Here is a 24,698-nt window from a genome sequence, read left to right as displayed (position 1 = left end):
AAGTGGAAATGTGAGTACGCACAAAAAATTCAGATGCACAAAACCATATGCAAGCCAACTTCCACACAGTTCTGCTACATAAATTCTGGTCAGCATGAAAAGTAATGTTCATGCATGCCTGCCCCCACCCGACTCCTCCCGAATTTTGCATTCAGTGTTTGGTTGAAAGACAATGCCAAAATCATGTAAAAAAAATTTCAGCGAACCTGAAGTTGACGCAAGGAAAACTGTAATTTTGTTGGCTTAAGTGATGGTATAAACAACAAAAGGAACTTGATTGAGTGATACAGAGTGTTCAAGTTCATAAAGTCGCACAGTGCCGAAATGAAAAGATGTGGTCAGATATCAAAATCACCATAAAAAATCGAGTTGTTATCCACCATCTGAGTGTCTTGCAGAAGCGTATTAGGGTACAGAAAAAGAACAAAAATAGGGACAGTGAAAAAAAGGTCAAAATATCTACTTCAATCTTGTATAATATTTTGTCATTAAATTAGAATACCGTAATTTACTAGAGTTTCTCAGATCCCATCATAACTAAAGTAGCAATTTAAATGCTTTGTATTGTACATGTTCTTCTATGTGCTCTATGTGTGTGAATCAGTATGTGCTTCTTAAATGGCTTTGTCTTACGCTGAGAGGACACAGAATACATTACATTCATTATTTTACAGCTCTCTGAACAATTTAAATACTAAGAAATATACTTGATATCATTTTCATGATGAAATGAATTAACACTAGAACTCCTGAAGCCTATGAAAAACCCAGCACACCTTAAATCTCTTCACACTTCTACCATCAGCATCTTTTGCTTTGTAAATGTGTTGATCAGCACAAGCAGCCTGCTGTCCCATCCTCTGCCTTGACGGAGCTCAGCTCTCCCAGCTGAAGACTCCTTATCTGCATGTGATGTCACTGGTGTTGTATAGGTTAAATAATACAGTATATGTTATTTGGAACACATGCATTTCATGAGTGTTCCGTGTCTACAAAGATCTGGGTAAGTGTAAGATGACATGAAATGCGAGAAATGCAAGAAATGCTGAACAAATACCTAAAGCCAAAACTTTTTCCATGTTATACTAATAATGATGTGAAGAGTATAATGTGTGAAGACTTTAGTTCAAATATTAAATAAACGTGCGCTTTTATTCAAGAATATAACTAAAGAAAAAAAACATTTGATTTACATGTGGCTGTCAATGAGTTAAAAACTCAAGCACAAAAGTCAATGGACCAGGGGCCTCATGTATAAACGGTGCGTGCACGCACAGAAATGTTATGTAAGAACTTTTCCACGCTCAAATCGCGATGTATAAAACCTACACTTGGCGTAAAGCTACGCACTTTTCCACGGTACCTCATGTCTTGTCGACGCAAGTTCTCCGCCGGTTTTGCAGACTGGCGGCACCCAGCGCCAAAGCAGTGCTACTGTTCCTGTGTGGTTACTCATTATTTTCCTGACGCGGCTTTATAAATACACTGAAACTAACCGCATATTTTTATTATTGTAACGATCTGATTGTAATTAACTTGTAACAATATAATGGTCCAGGGAACAGCCATAGTATTCCAAATACCATAACTTCTTTAGTGTTGTTACTCTCACTTCTTTCTTCTTCTTCTTCTTCTTCTTTCAGCTCCTCCCGTTAGGAGTTGCCACAGCGGATCATCTTTTTCCATATTACTCTCACTGCACGACTCGGTATTTATATCGCTGTATCTGAGTGTGAATCACAGCAGCAGCTGATCGGAAAGAGAATTATCGGTATACAGCTTTAATGACACGCTGTCTCAGCCACTGCAAAACGCTTTAAAGCCTTTCCTGTACGGACCTCGCGTTCAGAAACAGTTTAATCCCAAGAACTTTAAATGCACTCAATCAATTGCTCCTTGTAGAACTGTTAGGACTTATAAGTACAATCACCTCACTGTAAACTTGCACTACAGTTATAATATCTCACAACCTGGGCCACTTTATAAAGCGCGTAGATTTACATATGATGATCTATATCATTTTTAAGGTGAAATGCAGCAAAATATGTTTGTTAAATTATACACATAAAACTTTAACTTCATTTAAATAATCTATATTCTTCACTGGGAGTGTCGTAGGATAGAATAATTAAACATGTACTACGAAGATATTTCAATGTTCTTTAAACGCTTTGAAGAATCGGCGCTAAGCTTACAGATGGCTTAACGCCTATTACAGAGCTGATTGTGTGGCGATCGGTTACTTGGGGAAAGAAAAGCAAGGACTCTTGGGGCGGCCACGCCAATATATATTGAATATAAAACAGAAAGAGAAAATAACAACACAGCTAAAACACAGCGACAAATTTCTAAAAGATAATGCTTGTCATGAGCACGAGGCTCATGAAACACATGTTTAATAATGTGCTTTAGCTCCTATCATCATGAAAATGACATCATGATACATCTCAGTATTTTAGTTATTCAGAGAGCTGTAATATCACGAATGTAATGGACTCTGTGTCCAGTCGGAGGAAGAGAGCCAGTTTAAGAAGCAAGTAGTGATTCACACACACAGATCACATACGAGTAGAAGATCAAATACAAAACAAAGCATTTAACGTGCTACTTTAATTACGATGTAATTTTGAGAAACTGGTTAATTAAACGATTTTAAGATTAAGTTTATAATGTTCTACTAAATGACAAAATAAACTACGGATTAAAGTGGAAAATTCGAGATTAAAGTTGACATTTCGTGCTTTTTCCCCACCGTGTGCCTTTTTTCTCTGTACCCTAATAAACTTTCATATGACACTCAGACAGTGGGCTACAACTCTTCTTTTCACGGCAACTTTGATATGTGACTTCTTTTTATTTCCAGCACTGTGCGATTTTGTGAATGTGAGCTTTCAAGTTTCTCCAACACGCTATGTCACTCGATCAACTTCATTTTGTTGATTATTCCACGGTTTATTTGAACAAATAGTATGTTTTTCCTTTGCCTCCACTTGGTATTCGCTGAAATTCTTATATTTTCCCGTGCTTTTCCCATTGTCTTTTCACAGAAGGCTGCGCTTAAGGGCGATTTATATTGATTTGCATATTCAAATAGGCGTAATTTGGGAGGATTTGGGCGCTATAATAATGCGCTGCACGGCGTAGTTTTCACGCTGATCGGGATTTATTTAACGGAAGAACGCGGAAGTTGGAGTACACAGATTCCTGCATCTGGATTTTTCTGTGCGTAAAGCACATTTCGCTTTTTGTGCTTACGCCATGTTATAGTGCGAAGTTCTACGCGACGGCGCTATACATGAGGCCCCAGGAGTTTACATATTCTTGAATGGGGCACAACGAACTTGTCTCTCCCTCTCTGAGTTGATCGAATTTATCTCCATTCTTTTCAGAAGGGCACATACACCATTAGCACGACGCTGTCAGATCTAAAGGCAGGACTGTAACTACAGAGAGCTTTACAGCGCTTTCGCTGGCTAATAGACTGCTGCACTCTGCTTGGCATCATAAGTAAAATGGGACTTCCACCTGCAGTTAAAGTCGCATTAGTATGACAGTAATTCGCCATGCTAGTGTTTAGATCTGACAGCCGTGCTAATGGTGTATGAGCCCAATCTTTACACTGGCTGTTACAGACTGAAATCAAAGGCTTCTTCTTTTGGACGCATACACAATCATCATGATATTGTCAGATCTAAATACTAGTGTGGTGAATTGCTTGTGTACTGAAGTGACTTTAGATGCAGGTGGAAGTCTCATTTTACTTTTATTGTGCCAAGCAGGGTTGCATTGTGGTGAAGAGCAGTCTATTAGCTATTAGCCAGCGAAAGTGCTGTGAAGAAGCTGTCTGTTGTTACGGTCCTGCCTTTGTCCAGTCTGATAGTTGTCACGGGACATTGTATCTTTGATTGCTGGTACAACAAATAGTTCTGAGCAAGCATATATGTTGTATTATTTACCTTCTGCTACTCCAGGCAGCACACACGCAGATAAGATGCCTTGGCTTGAGCTGTGAGAATGTTTTGCCATTGACCTGAGCCATGTCATGGCGGGGATTTGATAGCAGGCTGCTTGCTGCTTGTGCTGTTTGACGTATTTACAAAACAAAAAACGATGATGGTAGTGGTGGGAAGGGATTTAAGCTGCTCTGGGATTATTAGTTTTTGTAGGCTTCAGGAATTCTAATGTTAAAGCATGTATTAAACATGGGACACGGAGGTGCAGTGGTAGCAATGAGCTGAACCTTGTCCAGGGACTGTTCCTGCCTCCTGCAAGATGCTGCTGTGCCATGTGCGACCTTTGATGAAATAATTTATTGCAGCAGTACTGTCTCTTTCAAATGTACTAACCTTCAATTCCTGTTCTTCCTTTTCTTTCTCCACATAATCAATCACCACAAAATAACCTCTGTAATAAATGTCAAGCCATCTATAAGTTTAGAATTCTGATTTTCAAAACCTTTAAAGAACATTGAAATATCTTTATAGTACATTTTAATTAATCTATCCATCTATCCATCCAGTCCCAGAAAGCATATAGCCGAAGCAGGACCAATCCCTGGACGGGTGCGGCTTATCATTACTGCAGTGCCAACCGTGCCCACATGTTTAATCATTAACAGTATACATTATTTAAATGAAGTAAAAAATGTATCTATATAATAATATAATATGTATATAAAGTAATATATACCCTGGCGGTGGGCTGGCACCTGCCTGGGGTTTGTTTCCTGCCTTGCACTCTGTGTTGGCTGGGATTGGCTCCAACAGACACACGTGACCCTTTAGTTAGGATATAGCAGGTTGGATAATGGATGGATGGATGTAATATACAGACTTTTACTGTATTTCATCTTAAAATTATATCAAGAGCTCCAAGAAGATAGTGCTTGGAAATCTAAATCGACTTAGAAGTCAGTCGTCATCATCTGTAAATATATCGTTCTCTTCATGGAATTGAATTGAATTCTTTTATTGTTAGTGCATGATATAATGAGATTCAAAATGTAGTTTATATGTCAGTTTATTTAATAGACAGAAACAAACGAAATTCAGTCTTGGGCAGTTATACATTGCGTTGTCACCATGAAAGTCAAAACACAGAATCACAAGTCAATGCGGTGTTGCCGAAATTTATTTCAAAAAATTATTTTTACTGAAGTTTTACAATAAAAGTGTAACTTTAAAAAGTTTTTAGTATTCATTTCAAAGCTTCTAACAGAATGAAATCATATTATGCAACAAACAACTCTAACGCAACATGAAACATAATTTACTTTCAAAGTATTACGCTTTTCTATTTTTAATATTGTTAATTACTTGCTGTAATTCTGTGAGTGGCAGAAAGAGGCTAGCGAGGCAAGGGGTGGCGAACCAGCGAGCAGGGGCAAAGCCCCTAGTAATAATAATAATACAATAAATACAATGAAAAATATTTAATATGAAAGCATAAGTACAACACGTATATACATATAGTGTAGATGGTTCATAAAGTGACTCAGGTTTTGCAATATTACAGTTGTAGTGTAAGTTTACAGTGAAGTGATTGTACTAATAAGTACAAACAGTTCTACCAGCAACACTTGATGAACAGAGTGCATTAATAGCATCGTTACAGGATGATTATAGTTTATTATATTATAATCTGGTTCTTCTTATACCTTTTGGTTTGAGCCACCACCGTTAATATTTCTGTGCATATAACAACTGTCCAATCTGTTGTTTACAGGACATCTGGTGACTTCTTAGTCATCTCTTAGTCGTCTTTCAGTACATTGTGTTGTTCACTTGACCTTCATCTGGTTTCTGATGAGCCTGAACAGGTTTCTGATGTTTATTAACCCTTTATGCTATTTCTTTAAGATGAATGCTGTTACCCTAAAATTATTCTTCCACAACACGGATATTTATGGAGATGGAGTAGGAATGTTTATTAGTGTTGTTTATGTTGATTCTTACCAGAGGAAGGTCTGATTACATCATCCACAAAGGTGACTGAACTGGAGTTCATGTTTTAAGCAGAAATTTTAATGCCAATTAACATGACTTTAATTTTGTTGCAGTTTATTTTTAACGGCTTTATTCAGATTTAATTTTTAGTGAGGCAAGTTGTGAGCTGAGCTCTGAGCAGGGGCAGTTCTAGCTTATTAATGGAAACTTAGCCCAGGCATTGTTACATGGTAGAAAAGTGTGTGTGTGTGTGTGTAATTGGGGGGTCCCCTGTGGGATTTTGTGCTAATTCTTCATGCATATCAGAATGATGACCATGAGGATGAGGAACACTGGGTTTATGAAGATCACGGGCTGGATGCCTAAGATTATGGGAACTCTTCATGATGAGGAACTAAACCCTGGAATCCTTGTCCCCTTAACGACACCACTGGCTCTGAGGAACTTCAATTTTTAACACTCCAATAAATCTCAGTATAATCCACATAAAAACAATAACCCAATAGTCCAAAGTTATGAATAATAAGGCCAAGAGTAGAGGGCTGATGACAGAGCCTTGAGGAACTCCTTGTGTGACTGGAATTGATCTGGACCAGCTGTGGCCTATCAGTCAACTAAGATCTAAACCACTGGGGAGACACTGGGGATACCCAAGGTGTTCTCTTCTGGATAAGAAAACACTCGAGCTCTTAAATTAGAGTGTCAAAACTGGAGCGCAGATGGAGAACAACAAAGCTACATGTCTTTAAAAAATGCATGGACAGAGAGTGTTAATAAATATAAAAAGCCCTCTTTAAAGCTCGCTCAGAATACAATTCTACAATAATAGATAGCAATAATAAAAATCCTCGGTACTGTTTAGAATAGTGGCTAATTTAACAAAATGGAAATTCAGATCTACAGTGTAAAATATAAACAGATATTAGCAGAACAGACTTTATGAACTTCTTCAATGAGAAAATTAAAAATATAAGATCCCAGATTTCAGCATCACAGTACAAACCAAATAGTAGCTTGCAGACCCTGTCGCACATTGCATTCTGCACTTTAATAATTTTAATCCTGTAAATGAGCAGGAAGTCTTAACTTTAATTACTAAAATGAAGGCCACTACTTGTTCCCTAGATCCAGTGCCAACAAAACTAGTAAAAGTGCAATGGATGTTCTTGCAGCTCCTATTCTAATCGTTATCAATAGTTCATTATTGCATGGCACAGTACCTGATGCACTAAAAGTGTCAGTCATTAAACCATCACTTAAAAAGTCAGACCCACACATACTAAATAATTATAGGCCTATTTCAAATTTACGTTTCTCTCTAAAATACTAGAAAAGTAGTTGCCAGTCAGCTTCAGTCACACCTTACAATTTATTTGAGAAATTCCAGTCTGGTTTTCGACTGGTCATAGTACAGAAAGGGCACTAACACGGGTTGTAAATGACATTCTGATATCCTCTGATGAAGGAAACTCCACTGTAATTATGTTGTTGGACTTAAGTTCAGCAGTTTGACACCATTGACCATTCTATTTTACTGCACAGGCTAGAAAATGATGTTGGGCTTACAGGCCCGTGCTCACCTGGTTCAGTTCTTATTTATCAAATCGATTCCAGTATGTACAGAAATGTGCTGACAGTACTCCATCATTATACACAGAAGTTCAATATGGTGTCCGCAGGGCTCAGTACTGGGACCTTTACTGTTTTCACTTTACATGCTTCCACTGGGATCTCTCATTAGGAAACATAATGTTAATTTTCACTCGACTGCAGATGACACCCAGTTGAACCTTTCATTTAGATCAAATGAAGTACTGTCTTTAAACACAGATAAATCAGAGATGTTAATTGTTGGAGGGAATGACGCTGATCACAATATTTTGTCATCATTTAACTCAGTTGGAATCACCATTAATTTTACTGAATCAGCCCGCAATCTAGGAGTTATCTTTGATTCTAGCATGTCATTTAAAGTGCACTATTACAAAGATATCCAAATGATGTTTCTTCCCCTTAAAAATGTTAAGAAATTAAGGCTTTCTAAATAAACAGGATTCTGAGAAATTAATTCATGCATTTATTTATAGTAGAATTGACTACTGCAATGCGGTGTTCACTGGATGTTCAAGCTGTTCTTTATTTAGCCTCCAGTTAAATCAAAATGCGACTGCAAGAATAATTACAAGAACAAGAAAATATGATCACATAACTCCAGTTCTTAAATCTTTACACTGGCTCCCAGTTAAGTTTAGGGCAGATTTCAAAATCCTCCTTTTAACATATAAAAGCGTTTAATGGCCAAGGTCCGACATACTTGTCTGAACTTATCATGACTTACAAAGCTGAGCGCACATTAAGATCTCAAGATGCCGGTCTGCTTAGGATTCCAAGAATTAATAAAATAACAGTGGGAGGTCGAGCTTTTAGTTACAGGGCCCCTAAACTGTGGACTGGTCTTCCTGCTTCTATAAGAGATGCCCCTTCAGTCTCAGCCTTTAAATCCCGACTGAAGACTCACTACTTCAGTTTAGCATATCCTGACTAGAGCTGCTGATTAACTGTACAGACTGCATCTCTGTTGTCAGTCATTGGCAGTAAAACATAAGTAACATGATAGTTATAATTTGATACTAACCCTCACCTATTCTGTTTCTCTTCTCAGTACTCAAATGTGGCACTTGGTGCCACGCCCACCTGCCAAGTTGTTTTGCCTGCCTAAGGTAAAGTCATCCCTGATGGAGGATCGCAGGAATTGTAGGAAAGAGGGTCCTTTCATCGGATTGGCTGGCCCAGCACTGACTCAGCTGTAGAATGGCCAAATATGGGAGTCAGCTTGATGGCCAAGGTCTTCAGCACTCTAAACAAATCCAAATCTTATTATGGGATTTCATCTACTGTTAAATTCTGCTCTGTACTTCTAAAATTTTTATTTTTATACTGTATTTTGTATATTTGTTCTGTTCTGTGTATTGTATTGTATTGTATTGACCCCTTTTTCTTTTTGACACCCACTGCACGCCCAACCTACCTGATAAGGGTCTCTTTTCAATTGCCTTTCCGGAGGTTTCTTCCATTTTTCCCTACTGGGTTTTTTGGGGAGTTTTTCTTGTCTTCTTAGTGAGTCAAGGCTGGGGGCTGTCAAGAGTCAGGGCCTGTTAAAGCCAATTGCGGCACTTCCAGCGTGATTTTGGGCTATACAAAAATAAATTGTATTGTATTGTATAGTAGAATATCATGCTTGACCATATCAAATGCTGCACTGAGGTCTAACAGAATTAATATGGTGGTCTGCCAAGAGTCTACTATTGTAAAAATGTTAGTTACCCAAAGCAGAGCAGTTTCACAGTTATGTTGTGCTCTGAAACCAGACTGAAAGGACTCCATCAGCTTATTAAGTTAAGCAACTGGGTGAGTTGGAAGGTCATAATATGTTCAAGAACTTTAGACAGAAAAGGTATTCAACAGATGGGCCAAAAAGTGTTAGAATGTCAGCATCAAGACCAGACTATATTAATGCTAGGGATACAGAACAGATTTTAAATGTGGATGGCACAGTGTTGGTGTCAAGGGATGTATATATTATTGTTGTACCAGTCAAGATTGTAGCATGAAGGCAGGAATTGAGAAGTGTGGTGGGATGGGGCTCAGTGCACAAGTAGTCAACTTCATCTTACAGAATCAGTCATTAATAGATGGAGATGAAACTGGTGAAAATATGGAAAAGGAGCTGTATGGTGAATGAAAATAGAAAAGGGGATGAACATGTATCATTTGAATTATTTAGGTTTTAATTTTGACAGAAAAGTGAAAAAGAAATTTTTACAGTCTTCAGTGGGAAATATAGTTTATTGACCACAGGGAACACTACTCTTGGGTTATCATGAACACTCTCTATTATTTTCCTATAATGTGTATTCTTGGCTGCAGGCAGTGGATCTCTATAAGCCCTTCGTGCTTAGAGAAAGCTGGTGTGTTCAAAGATTCTGATATTTCAGACAATATATATTTTTAATCAAATAAGACATATGTGTGATAAAGAAGGTTGGTGGTCATGGGTGAGTTAAACTTTCCAAACAATGATTGGGAAGACTGAAGGAATTGGAATTGGGATTGTGAAGGAAACTGAAATGGTGCTGATGGCAAATGACCATTTTCCATCATTAAAAATGGCAAAAGAACTGAACAAATATTTCACTCAAGTATTTATAAAGGAAGAAACAAATCGAATTTCACATGAAAACTCTGAGTTCATAGATTTTAAAATAGAAGAATCAGATGTGTTTCAAATCCTTAATGCACTAAAGATTTACAATACTCTAATCTGATGAAATTTTACCAATTGTATTTTAAAAATGAAAGCACCATCACTAAACCCTTATTAGGCACATTAGAGCAGTCACTTGAGAAAGGAGAAGTACCTGAGAACTGGAAACTGCAAATATGACTACAGTCTTAAAGTAGGGAGAGAAAATGGGTCCTGGTAATTACAGACTAATAACTATATTTTTAATAATTACTTTAGTACCATGCCCAATTATGAAAACTATAACAAGAAAATATATTAGAAAAGTACCAATATGAAAGAAATATATTAATAAACTGATGCTGGCTGCTATGAAAGGATGAGTTTTGAACAGGTAACTGAAGACTTTGACAAAATCAAAGCAGACGACAAAATTTACATAGACTTCAAGAAGATTTTGATACAGTCCCACTCCTAAGATCAATTTTGAATCTAGAAGTTGTTGGCTCAAAGGTAACCTATAAAACTGGAGCTCAAGTTGGTTAACCACTAGGAGACAAAGAGCACAGATATCAGGAGAAAGGAGTGAGGGTTTGAATAGGGTATCTCAGGGGTGTGTCATTGGACCCATCATTATTTTAATTTATATTAGTGACATTGATCCTATTGTTGTTAGTATATTTTGAAATTTGCAGATACTTGGAGTAATTTTAGACACTGAGAAGGCAGAAAAAACACTTAAAAATCCAGTTTAACTTTAAATAATGCAAAATACGACATAACATGAACATCAATTCTAAATGCAAGATGGACAACCTCTGAAAAGGATTTAGTGTTTTATATTGACATAACATTGTCATCATCTAAGCAATGTGCAGAATCAATAGAAAATCCAAACAAAATGTTATGTTATATCATAAAACTGTTGAATATAAATTAAGGGAAATTATGCTCAAACTATATAATGCACTAGTGTGCCCACACCTCTCCACACTACAAGAAAGATGTAACAGCTCTTGAAGCTGTGCAGAGGAGAATAACCAAGTGTATCATGGGACACAAGGACATGTCATACTGTGACACACTCAGAGAATTAAACCTGTTTAGTCTTCAAAATTCTCAAAAGCACTGATAAAGCAGATGCAGTCAAATTCTTTCAACTTAAGGGGAATCACATACTCAAGGACATCAGTGCAAATTAATTAGACTTAGTTTTGGAAATCAGGAACAAACTACCTATTCATAGAGTTAAATCAGAATCCTTGATAACATTTAAATAGAATCTGGATGAGATACTGGGACAGGTAAAGTATTTGTTAAATAAATTAACAACAAATGGACTGAATGGCCTCCTCTCATTTGTCATGTTTCTTTGTTCATATATTAAAATGGGTTGGACATTTAAGAGTGCATGGAAGTGCTGGAATCTTTTCTTTTAGTTTATTTTCTGCACCACTGTATAGGAAAGTCCCTGCAAGGTTCTTTCCCATTAATTAGGAAGGAAACACCTTTTCAAAGCATTCCCAATCTGCTTGTCAGGATTCCCTAACTAATTGGGCCTACAAAGCAAGAAATGAAGTTACCACAATGAATGGCAACTCACCGATATGTCCACATTGTCCCTGCCTTACTCCATGCTAGACAATGATCTGGCATACCTTGATACAGAACACCAAGGGGAGACCAGGAGCCAACTCCTAGTTCTACAGCCGTACTGCCACAAGATATGTGACCTGGCCCACCCAAACCTCTTGGGAGCGCATTTGGGTGCTGAAAAACCCTGGTGCAAATCATACAATTATTCTGTTAGCTTGGATTGCAAAAGGAAGGGTGTTGTTTTGCAGGTCCAGTCCTAAGTATCAGTTGGCACCTATACTTCAGTGTGACTGCACACCCCTTGTTCCGCTTTGCATTAACTGATATTCACATTGAGCATGAACATCGTCATCCCACTTGAACCTTCATGGGCACAAATATCCTTGTCCTGGAGGACAATGCCATCCAGTACCCATAGGCAGTACCCATGAATGGCTAACTCAAAAATGATTAGGTGGGAACTAGTAGGTATCTTTTCATTTGGCAGCATCCCAAAGGAAGATCTGATGGACCAAGGGACACCTTCAGGGAAGTTACAAAACTGCTCTAGATCAAACATCTCGAGATGTCTATTTACCTTCCACAGACGGACAGTCTGGTTGAACGCTTTAACCAAATATTCAAACAGATGCTGAGGAAAGTAGTTTGAGCAGATGGAATAGACTGGGACCAGTTTCTGACTGTCATCTTGTTTGTCTTTGAGAGATACCACAGGCTTCAATGGGATTCTCCCCTGAGATGTTACATGTTCACCAACCATGTGGTCTACTCGACCTGATCCAGGAGGGCTGGAAAGAAGAGGCTGTCCTTCTCTCCCATAAAATATTAGAGTACATTGATTTCCTGCATGAATGTTTTTGTGGCTCTGCCCCTTGGTGAAAGGAGCATTTCAAGGGTGCTCAACATGCAAAGGCCCAGCTGTATAATAGAGGCTCCCACCTTCATGAGTTTTGTCTGAGGATAGAGTCATGGTCCTAATCCCCACAACCAAAACATACCCAAGCACCGAGCTCACTGGCAGGGATGGTATGAAATTTGGGAACACAAAAGGCTTATACATAGATTACTTGGCCTGCAGGCCCAATTGATGCCTGAGGGAAAGCATGTACCACATCAACCTTCTGAAGTCCTGGGTTGAATGTGATCCCAGTGATGCAAATGACTAAAAGAAGGAACTGAGAGCTATCATATCCTCTGTTTCTGGGGTCATGGACTCCTGCTGATAGCCCACAAGACAGTGACTGAGCTGGGTGTGTTGGTTTGCAAGGGGCCCTACTTTTTCCCGGAAGCAAAGAAGGCAGAGGTTGAGTTGGAAGTATGCCAGAAGCTAGAACTTGGGGAAAACTGAAGCTGCCCATTGCCAATGGTACAGCCCGATCATATTAGTCCTACAGCCGGACAGAAGTTGGTGCTTCTGTAATGATTTCTGCCAGTTTAACCAAGTCTCAAGGTTGCTGCCATATGCAATTGTCCCTGGTGGTGAACCAAAAGGCAGGTACAGGCTTTAGTCGAACTGGCAGGGTACTACCACTTCCTGTTTCTCGGAGTGAGCTGCACCTCCTCACATGACTGATTAAAAAGAAGGTGCCCAAAGTGGTGATGTGGACCCCACTACTGAGTCCACATTTTGTGACCTGAAGATGGTCCTTATGTGAGTTCTGGTGTTGCTTCCCCTAACATCTCTCTTCCTTCTATCTCTAGACTAATGCCTCGGACACTAGCCTTTGCTGCACTGAGTCAGGTCGTTGATGGAATAAAGCACAATGTTATTTATCACAGGTGGAAATTACTGGACTGGTGAGATGAGGTGCGTGGTGATTGAAAGGGAGAACCTCATCATCAAATGGACCTCCACTTTGATCACAGTCCACGACCCCCTGCAATGTCTATGCTCCTATTGTGAATCAAACATCACTATCACAAGATGGTTCCTAGGCCTCCAGCCCTAAAAATTCAAGGTGCTGTACCGCTGAGGCCTTTTCCTGGACTTTCTTCAATTAAACAATATGACCGGTAGGTGTCTCAGCTTTTCATCCTTTCTGAGACTTGTCATTCCTGAACCCAGCCACAACTGTGATAAGCTTTGAAGTGTGGAGACAGTTGAGAAGAAGTGGAACAGGTTTAGAAACATTTTAATGCAGGACAGGTACAAACCTAAATTTGGACTAAGTAGAAAATTTTTAAAAAGCCTTAGTGAGTTAATAGAGAGTTAAAAAATAAGCTGCAAAAATAGCACAGAGACAAATGAGGTGTATTATACAAATAATCCAAATGAATAGTGAAGCGTATGAAAACATGAGGGCAAACCATTAAGAAGGATATCAGGGAGGCTAAAAGACCGTTGGAGAGGAATATAGCAGATAAAGAGAAAGACGACCCTAAGAGATTTGTTCAGTATTTTAGCAGTAAAAGAACAGTTAAGGAGGAGGTGAATAGTAAAGGGGAATTAAAAATACACAGTGAAATTGCAGATGCTCTAAACTCTGATTTTTGAGGAAATAGATAACCTCCTAGCTGTAAAAGGAACTGTTTTGGAAATTGTAGAGGGAGAAGTGCTGCTCAAATTAAATAAGCTGAAATCAAACAAATCACCAGGACCAGATAATATTTATGCTCATGTTCTTAAGGAGGCTAGTGAGTACAGATATAAACCCTTGACACATATTTTAGGAAGTCACTGCACACTGGAGAGATTCATAAGGACTGGAAAATGGCAAATATCATCCCATTATATAAAAAGGGTGACAGGGCAGATCAGAGCAACTATAGGCCAGTAAGATTAACATGAAACATCACAGGAAAATTAATGGAAGGAATTATTAAGGATAAGATTGAGCAACACATGGCAAGGACAGGAGTTATTCTGAACAGTCAGCATGGGCTCAGAAGAGGGAGGTCATGTTTTACTAACATGTTGGAATTCTATGAGGAGGCAACAAAAGGATACGATCAAAGTGGAGCTTATGATATTATTTATCTGGACTTTCAGAAAGCATTTGATAAGGTGCCACATGAGAGGTTGGGCATCACGTTAAAAGAAGTGGGAGTTCAGGGTGATGTTTTTAGATGGGTGCAGAATTGGCTCAGACACAGGAAGCAGAGGGTGATGGTGCGAGGAACCTCATCAGAACTGGTTGATGTTAAGAGTGGTGACCAGCAGGGGGCAGTGCTAGGGCCGCTGCTATTTTTAATATATATATAAATGATTTAGATAGGAATATAAGTAACAAGCTGGTTAAGGTGGATTAGCAGATAATTTGGAATCCATTATATCATCACAGAAGGACTTGGATAGCAGACAGGTTTGGGCAGATTTGTGGCAGATGAAACTGAATGTCAGTAAATGTAAAGTATTACACAGAGCAAGTAAAATGCAAGGTTTAAATATATAATGGGATGACTGATGAATAAGGAAACATACCTTCCTGCCTCCCATATACTACTGAATATGAATTGCTGAAATTTTGTAAAGCCTCCTTGTGCAGTGGAAGTGTGACTTTCTCCTGACGATATTGCTGAAGAAAACTGAAGATACTGAAGTCAATTTCATTAATCCTCTCATTTGTCAAGGGCACCTTGTTTGGAAAGGGTGCAAATAAAGAAATGAGGTGTGGAAGGCTGCCGTCTCCTTTTATTTCTTCATATTGCTTAAATAAATAACACAACACCCAAAATGTGTCTTCATTGAAACCATCAAGAAAACTAGAAGAAAAAATTAGGATAGAAAAATTAAATTTATTTTTATGTCACATTTTCATGCAGAACAGGTAGCTCAAATTTGCATTAAAAGAGGAAAAAGAATTACAAAGAGAAAAATAAAGAAATTAAAATAAGGAAGTCCAAGACAAATAAAGAAAAGACGGTGGGTTGAAGGGGGATGATGGTATTTCCAAAAATCATGACAGCTCACATAACAGTGAATATTAGATATCCTGAAATAAATGGAGGAGCAGGAGCTATATGAACAATGCAAGAACCAACTGGAGCAAGAAACAGCCAGAGAATATTGAGTTAGAACATGACATGTGATGATCACAATGCTGCCAGTCACACTACTACAAAGAAACATTGAGGAAATAACACTGAGATCTAATTAGTATAAAAAGAGAGGGAGAAGAGCATTGATAAACAACATAAAACATATCAGACTCTTTACCGTATTGAAAATATCCAATCCAGGCAGTTTAACAAGAAGTGGACAAATGTTTCATCTGAGTACCAGTTATCATAGTTCAGTATCATATCAGGTTTTCTTGAAGACTGTTTTATAAAGCTGCTCATTCTGTTCAGCGATTCCATTGTCCAGTTTAGATATATGTGAACTTCATTTTTCTGAGCAATTCATTGAAATCTTTCTGGCTTCCACAGTCCAGAATGTACTTCCAAACGTTAATGTGATTTTTCTTGTTCTTTCTATAAAGGACAGGAAGACATTGAACATGTCACACCACTTTCAAAAGCACAAAACCAACCAAACAAGAACTGAGTTTATTTATATCAGATCTCAATGGGAAAAAGAAATCCTCTTGGATATCTATACTGATATAGACTGGGTAATGCATTTGGAACGAAAGGATGCCACATCATTTGATGGGAATGAAAATGATCAACCTACAGAGCCCTGAATTCAAAGACACCCCAAAAATCAGAGTGAAAAATGATGTGGCAGGCTAGTCCATTTTGCCCAAATTGAATTGTAGCAACTCCAAATTGTACGCAGCACTTTGTATGGCCCCCTGTGTTCTTGTATACATGCCTGACAACATCGATGCATGCTTCTAATGAGATGACAGATGGTGTTGTGGGGGATCTCCTCCCAGATCTGGACCAGGGCATCACTGAGCTCCTGGACAGTCTGAGGTGCAACCTGGTGGCATTGGATGGACCAAAACATAATGTCCCAGAGGTGTTCTATTGATTTAGGTCAGGAAAGTGTGGTGGCCAGTCAATGGTATCAATTCCTTCATCCTCCAGGAACTGCCTGCTTACTCTCACCACATGAGGCCAGGAATTGTCGTGCACCAGGAGCCACTGTACCAGCATAGGGTCTGACAATGGGTCCACGGATTTCATCCTGATACCTAATGGCAGCCAAGGTGCCTTTGTCAAGCCTGTAGCGGTCTGTGTGACCCTCCATGGATATGCCTCCCCAGACAATCATTAACCCACCACCAAACTGCTCATGCTGAATGATGTTACAGGCAGCATAATATTCTCCACGGCTTCTCCTGACCCTTTCACTTCTGTCACGTGCTCAGGGTGATCCTGCTCTCATCTGCAAAAGCACAGGCACCAGTGGTGCATCTGCCAATTCTGGTATTCTATGGCGAATGCCAATCGAGCTGCATGCTGCTGGGCAGTAAGCTCAGAGCCCATTAGAGGACATGGGGCCCTTGGGTCACCCTCATGAAGACTTTCTGGTTGTTTGGTCAGAGACATTCACAACAGTGGCCTGCTGGAGGTCATTTTGTAGGGCTCTGGCAGTGCTCATCCTGTTCCTCCTTGCCCAAAGGAGCAGATACTGGTCCTGCTGATGGGTTATGGACCTTCTATGGCCCTCTCCAGCTCTCCTAGAGTAACTGCTTGTCTCCTAGAATCTCCTCCATGCCCTTGAGACTGTGCAGGGAGACACAGCAAACCTTCTGGCAATGACACGTATTGATGTGCCATCCTGGAGAAGTTGGACTACCTGTGCAACCTCTGTAGGGTCCAGGTATCGCCTCGTGCTACCAGTAGTGACACTGACTGTAGCCAAATGCAAAACTAGTGAAGAAACAGTCAGAAAAGATGAGGAGGGAAAAATGTCAGTGGCCTCCACCTGTTAAACCATTCCTGTTTTGGGGTCATCTCATTGTTGCCCTCTAGTGCATCTGTTGTTAATTTCATTAACACCACAGCACCTGAAACTGATTAACAACCCCTCTGCTACTTAACTGACCAGATTAATATCCCATAAGTTTCATTGACTTTATGCTATACTCTCATTAAAAAGTGTTCCTTTAATTCTTTTGAGCAGTATATATATATATATATATATATATATATATATATATATATGTATATAGCTTTAAATGTGTCACTGTTTAGGGGTTCATATCAGAAGACTGTTTATATATATAAGTCTTCTGATATGAACCTCTAAACAGTGACACATTTAAAGCAAATTTAATGCAAACAATAATGTTTTTCTGATGTGGAGGCACACATCATCAAAGGGGTTCACTGAGTAACTACCAGATGGACAAAGAGTGGATTATCTCCACATTTAAAAACAATGAGGGATTTTAAAAGAAAAGATAATAGTTATGCACACATTTTAGTTTTAAATATGTTCATTTTGGTGACATCTTTTCCTTAGATGTTTTATGAATGTGACAAAACAAGTAGTATTAACTAATAAGTAAAACACCTTTCAAGAATGAAGATTAACCTACAGCCCTGGAATGTTTGATGTTGTTCCTGAAGATGCCTTTGATTGAAATAAATAGAGATTCACCTGTTCAACAGCTGACCCTGCACAAATGTAGGATAAAAGCTAGGAGGAGAGAGACTGGAATGTTACTTGTTGTGTTCTAGTAGACATGGTTTTCAAGTGACTTGTTTTCTCATAAAGAAAAATGAAGAGTGGCTTTGAAAGTAAGTCAAGAGAAAAAAGTGAGAGTTGAAAGTTACAGTGGTGTGAAAACTATTTGCCCCTTCCTGATTTCTTATTCTTTTGCATGGTTGTCACACAAAATGTTTCTGATCTTCTGATGTGCTTCTTAAACAGGCTTTCTCTTCCTCCAACAGGAAACAGAATACATTACATTTGTGATATTACAGCTCTCTGAATAATTCAAATACTGAGATGTATACGTGATATCATTTTCATGATTATAGGAGTTAAACCATGTTATTAAACCTGGGAACACGGTGGCGCAGTGGTTGTTCCTGCCTCACACATGATGCTTGCTGCACCGTGCGACCTTCAATGAAATACTTTATTGTAACAGTACTGCCTCATTCAAACGTACTAACTCAATTCCTGTCCTTGCTTTTCTTTCTCCAAATACCCAATCAGCTCTGTAATAGACGTTAAGCCATCTGTAAGCTTAGAACGCCGATTCTTCAAAACTTTTAAGGAACATTGAAATATCTTCGTAGTGCGTGTTTCATTATTCTATCCATCTATCCTTCCAGTGTCGCACCAGCCACAGCAAGAATACCGCGCAAGGCAGGAACTATCCGTTAACGAAGCTCCAGCTCCTCACTAGCACTGCGGCACTGTGTAGTTAAAGTTAAAGTTTTATCTGTATAATGTAATAAACATATTTTGCTGCATTTCATCTTTAAAATAAATATAAATATGTAAATGTAAATACGCTCTTTATGAAGTGGCTCAGGTTGTGTAATATTATAACTGTATCACAAGTTTACAGTGAGGTGATTGTACTAATAAGTCCTAACAGTTCTACAAAGAGCACTTCATGGACTGATTGAGTGCGTTTAGAGTTCTTGGATTAAACTGTTTTGAACCGAGGTCCATACAGGAAAGGTTTTAAAACATTTTGCAGTGGCTGAGGTAGCGTGTCCTTAAAGCTGTATACCGATAATTCTCTTTCCGATCAGCTGCTGCTGTGATTCACACTCAGATACAGCGATATAAATACTCCGAGTGGTGCAGTGAGAGGAATATGGAAAAAGATGATCCGCTGTGGCAACTCCTAACGGGAGGAGCTGAAAGAAGAAGAAGGTACAGTGAGAGGAACAACGCGAAAGCAGCTTTGGTATTTGTATAGTTTCCAATTCTGTGGACCATTATATTGTTACAAGTTAATTACAATCAGCTGTATTAAACTAATAAACAATATGTGGTTAATTTCAGTGTATATGATAAAGCTGCGTCAGGGATGTGGATGTAAAACAAGAAAGGGAAACCACACAGGAACAGTAGCACTGCTTCGACGCTGGGTGCCGCCAGTCTGCAAAACGGAGCGCAGAACTTGCACAACATCAGGGTATGAGCTACCATGGAAATGTGCGTGGCTTTACACCAAGTTTAGGTTTTATACATCGTGATTTGAGCAAGGAAAGCGTTTATACGCAACATTTCTGTGCATACCTACCATTTATACATGAGGCCCCTGAACTGTTCCAATTCACAAGAGACAGTAACAATCTGAGGTTTATTTTTTTGTTTCCTTGGGAAGATGGACATCCTTGAGTGCAAATTTAATTTTAACATCTTTGTATTTATTATTGCCTGGTTATCACATGTAATTTCATTCAATCTGACTGTTATGTTACTTACTGAGAGATGTGAGAAATTGTGATTGAACACCACTCAAAAAAAAAGTGATTAGAGCAGCTGGGAACTCAACTGGGTTAATGAGAGCACTTGCAATGTGATATTAGAATTCTGAAAATAAGAGCAGAAATGGGGAGCAATAAAGCTACAAGCATGAACATCCAGTGTTAAAAGATAAAAAAAGCATATGGCTCACTCAGACTGCTATTCTAGATTAATACATAACAATAGTAATAATCCTTTTGTATTGTTTAAGACATCAATTGATAACATGATTATTTCTAATATAAATCATAAAACTGACAATATAAGATCCCAGATGTAATCTTGCAATCTAAATATTACATTGTCAACCCCTGTTTCTCATTGCACACAGAGTAATTTTAACTTCATAACAGGAAGTCATAACTTTAATTTCTAAAATGAATCCTCATAGCTGTTCCTAGGACCAGTTCCAACAAAACTAGGGAAAAGCTCACTGGCTATTCTGTCACCACCCATTCTTTACTTTCCAACTTTACTAATAGTAATACTGAATGTTTAATACTGAACGGCAGAGTTCCTGATGTGTTATCAGTTATCAGGCAGGTACTGAAAAATATCAGAGCTAGAACAAAAACACTTAAAGGATAAGTTTGGTATTTTTCAAATGAATGTTATTTTTTCACAATTGTGATATATATTAATTTTCTATAAGAAATTGTGTTCTAAAGTAATGCTTTTTATATTAATTTTAAAAATAACATGCCAATTCTTGCACTTTAAAATGTGGTTCAAGAGGCACAAGTCCAAACATAAAACAAAAGCTTTCAACTTACGGAGCACATCTATTTTGAAGTGAGAAAGTTTTGATTTAGCAAACATGCCTCGCATGTTTCTCAGGCATGCATGTGTGAACAAAAGAAACTGGAAATAATACAGTCAGTCAGTCATTATCCAACCCACTATATCCTAACTACAGGGTCATGGGGGTCTACTGAGTGAATCCCAGCCAACACAGGGTGCAAGGCAGGAAACAAACCCCGGCAGGGCGCCAGCCCATCGCAGGGCGTGCACACACACCAGGCGACACCTTACCTGCATGTCTTTGGACTGTGGGAGGAAACCCACGCAGACACGGGGAGAACATGCAAACTCCAAGCAGGGAGGACCCAGGAAGTGAACCCAGGTCTCCTAACTGCAAGGTGGCAGCACTACCACTGTGCCACCATGCCACCTGGAAATAATACATTTTAGTCTAAATTGTCGCATTATAGTTTTTGTGCCATGGGAATACATTTCATCTTCCACTGTTTCTGCAGGGGCCCTTGCTGGTGGAGATTTGACAGTTTCCACAGTGTTCTCTGCAGTCTTACTGTACCTTCAGGCTGATTATTTTTATCCATTTGTCTCCTTTTCTTTTCTCTTTTTTCAATCAGTTGTAGGTCCTTACAAAATGGTTCAATGATTATGTTAAATGAATCTTCATCTTCAAAGCCAGACATATTACAGTATTAAAATCACTAAATTTCTAAACAAGAACAGACAATTCAGCCCAACAAAGCTCACCAATCCTATCCACTTAATTCTCCAAAATAACATCATCATTAAGTCATGTTTTGAAGGTCCCTAAAGTTCTACTGTTTACCACACTACTTGGTAGCTTATTCCATATGTCTGTGGTTCTCTGTGTGAAGAAAACACCCTAATGTTTGTACCAAATGTACCCTTAATAACTTTCCAACTGTATTCTTGATGAACTCATTTTAAAGTCACCGTCTTGATCCACTGTACTAATTCCCTTCATAATTTTAAACACTTCAATCAGGTCACCTCTTAATCTTCTTTGCTTAAACTGTAAAGGCTCAGCTCTTTTAATCTTTCCTCATAATTCAACCCGTGTAGACCTGGAATCAGCCTAGTCGCTCTTCTCTGATCGTCTCTTGTGCTGTTATGTCCTTTTGTAGCCTGGAGACCAAAGCTGCACACAGTACTTCAGATGAGGCCTCACCAGTGTGTTATAAAGGCTGAGCAGAACCTCCTGTGACTTGTACTCCACACATCAAGGTGTTATATAACCTGACATTCTGTTAACCTTCTTAATGGCTTCTGAACACTGTTGGGAATTTGATAGCTTAGAGTCCACTATGACTCCTAAATCCTTCTCATAAGGTGTACTTACATGTACTGCTTTACATTTACTGATATTCAGTTTCACCTGCCACAAATCTGCCCAAGCCTACATTCTGGTCCTGGTGATTTGTTTGATTTCACGTTATTTAATCTGAGCAGCACTTCTCCCTCTACAATTTCCAATCCCTCAGTACCTCCTTAGTAGTCCCTGTTACTGACTCTGAGGTTATCCACTTGCTCACTTGTGAAGAACTCAGAAAAATGCAAATTTCAAGCATCCGCTATTTCACTGTCTGTATTTTTTAATTCACCTTTACTATTCCTGATGAACTTCACCTCCTCCTTGTCTGTTCTTTTACTACTAAAATAATGAAAGAATCTCTTAGGGTTGTCCATTGCCTTATCTGCTATATTCCTCTATAACTGCCTTTTAGCCTCCCTAATTTTTTGTTAATGGGTACCCTCATGTTCTCATATGGAAATATGACTGGCAGAGTGGTGGCTCGAGGCTAGGGAACTGCACTGGCAATCGGAAGGTTGCTGGTTCAATCCCATAAATGCCAATAGTGACTCTGCTCTGTTGGCCCTTGAGCAAAGCCCTTAACCTGCAATTGCTGAGTGCTTTGAGTAGTGAGAAAAGCGCCATATTAATGCAAAGAATTATTATTATTATATGCCCTACGATTCACATTGGAGTCATTAGTCTTATATGACTTAATTGTCTGATTTTACCTTTGCAGCTTCTTTTTCAACTCTTTATTAATCCACCGTGGAGTTTTTTATTTCCTATTAATTCCACATGTAGGTCTGTATCTGTCCTGCATTACATTTTTAAACCTGTTCCACTGCTCCTCGACTGTCTCCACAGTTAAAAGCTTATCGCAGTCCACCCTCCTTAGACTTTTCTGCATCTGCTCAAAATTTGCCTTGCCAAAGTTGAACTTAACAGTTTTGGCCTTTGCATCCACACACTTCCTAAACACAGAGAAGTGTTTTTTATTATGGTCACATAACCGTAGTGGTCCAATAACCTCTTCACCCTCAATTCTATCCTGATTATAACAAATTACTAAATCTAGACATGCATCCTTCGTGATGGTGTGTTAAAACAGTCACTGATTACTTCTAAAACTCCTGTTCTTGTGCTCCACTATTTGAAGGGTTATCCTAGTTAATATTTGGCTAATTAAAGTCCCCATGACTATAATATCCCCTGTAAACTTGCCTTTTGATATTACTAAAGATGTGTGTTGAAATTACTGTCTGAATTGGGTGGTCTATAACACACTCCTACAATAAGACCTCTTTTCCTAATATTTTCCAGGCGAAGCCACACGTCCCTCACTAAGATGGGGCTCATCATCCAACTGAAGATGACTGCCATTTAAACCCTGTTTGGCATAAACAGCAACCCCACCTCCTTTTCTGTTCTGTCTATCCTTCCTAAAAATGTGTATCCCGCTATGTTACACTCATCCCCATCTTTGTTATTTAGCCAGGTTTCTGTTATTGCTGTAATAAAATTATGCTCAGTTACAGACAACTCCAACTGACTTGTCTTATTTGTTATAGTTTTATTAATGCTTTTTTTGGTGATTCTCAGCTCCGCAAGAACATGATAACGGTTTGACACTTCTAATTCTGGGGTTGATGCCCCGGACAGTGTGCACCCTTTACCTTACGCCTTGTGACCGTGGACCTACCTATTCCTACCTGCCGGTCTGAAATCTCCTCCCGCCACTTTGGGGTGCACACTATCTCTCTAAAGGACACCTGGGCCAAGTCCGCCAATTCTCTATTAAAACGCAGGTCAGTTCAACAACCCTGAGCTCGAGGTGCTGGATTAGCTGGCATCTCCTGCAGATGTAACCCCTCATAGACAACTGGCTCTTCCAAACCATCATCTAAAAGTCCAACATCCAACAGGACTTGCATTGCACTGGCCTCATTATTAAAAGGACTTTGGATTACTAAAACTGCTCAACTTTTATTATTATTAAAATGAAATGATTGAACTTAAATGGTAGAACAAAAAATTAAAGCTAAAAATTAGATAAAATAACTACAGTTCTTTTTACTTCTTCTAGCCCCTGAAGCTCCTGTAATCTTGACTGCCTGCTGTTTGTCCTTCTGTGTATTTTTATATCTCTGTTCTCCTAGCTTTACACTCCTCTCGTTTCTTAACTAAAAGATCTCCACTCACACTGTTTGTATTCCTTAGTATTACAGACCCATTATGCTGACATCCTCTTTACTGTTCTACTTTCCTGACTACTAAGAACTGTTCATTGTAGTACATTTCTACACACTTCTTCCTTCATTATTACTAAGAAAAACTTGCTTACTGAATATCCGCTGCTCATTCATTTCTTACTGTCTTGTCTGCTCCTACAGCCACTTGTGCTTGATCAATATCTTAATGCTAGCCCCCTACCTACATTCTGCTGAGCTCACCTCTTTATCATTTTGAAGTCAGCCTTAAAACTAGAGCATACTTATTTTTGTTACTTATAAC

At 38.8% G+C, this 24,698-nt stretch overlaps 1 protein-coding gene across 1 annotated transcript in view; it reads right to left on the bottom strand.

Moving 5' to 3' along the window:
- LOC120522452 overlaps positions 1-24,698 on the bottom strand; it is a 105,855-nt gene that overhangs the window by 19,180 nt on the left and 61,977 nt on the right. The window contains exons 7-8 of the mRNA XM_039743384.1: positions 15,941-16,197; positions 15,206-15,486 (exon numbers count right to left, since the gene is read on the bottom strand). The gene's annotated coding sequence lies outside the window, so the exon portion shown is untranslated. The remainder of the gene's footprint in view (positions 1-15,205; positions 15,487-15,940; positions 16,198-24,698) is intronic.

The sequence above is a fragment of the Polypterus senegalus genome, unplaced genomic scaffold (assembly GCF_016835505.1).
Source record: "Polypterus senegalus isolate Bchr_013 unplaced genomic scaffold, ASM1683550v1 scaffold_5094, whole genome shotgun sequence".
Lineage (NCBI taxonomy): Eukaryota > Metazoa > Chordata > Cladistia > Polypteriformes > Polypteridae > Polypterus > Polypterus senegalus.
This window is presented reverse-complemented; position numbering and strand designations above follow the sequence as displayed.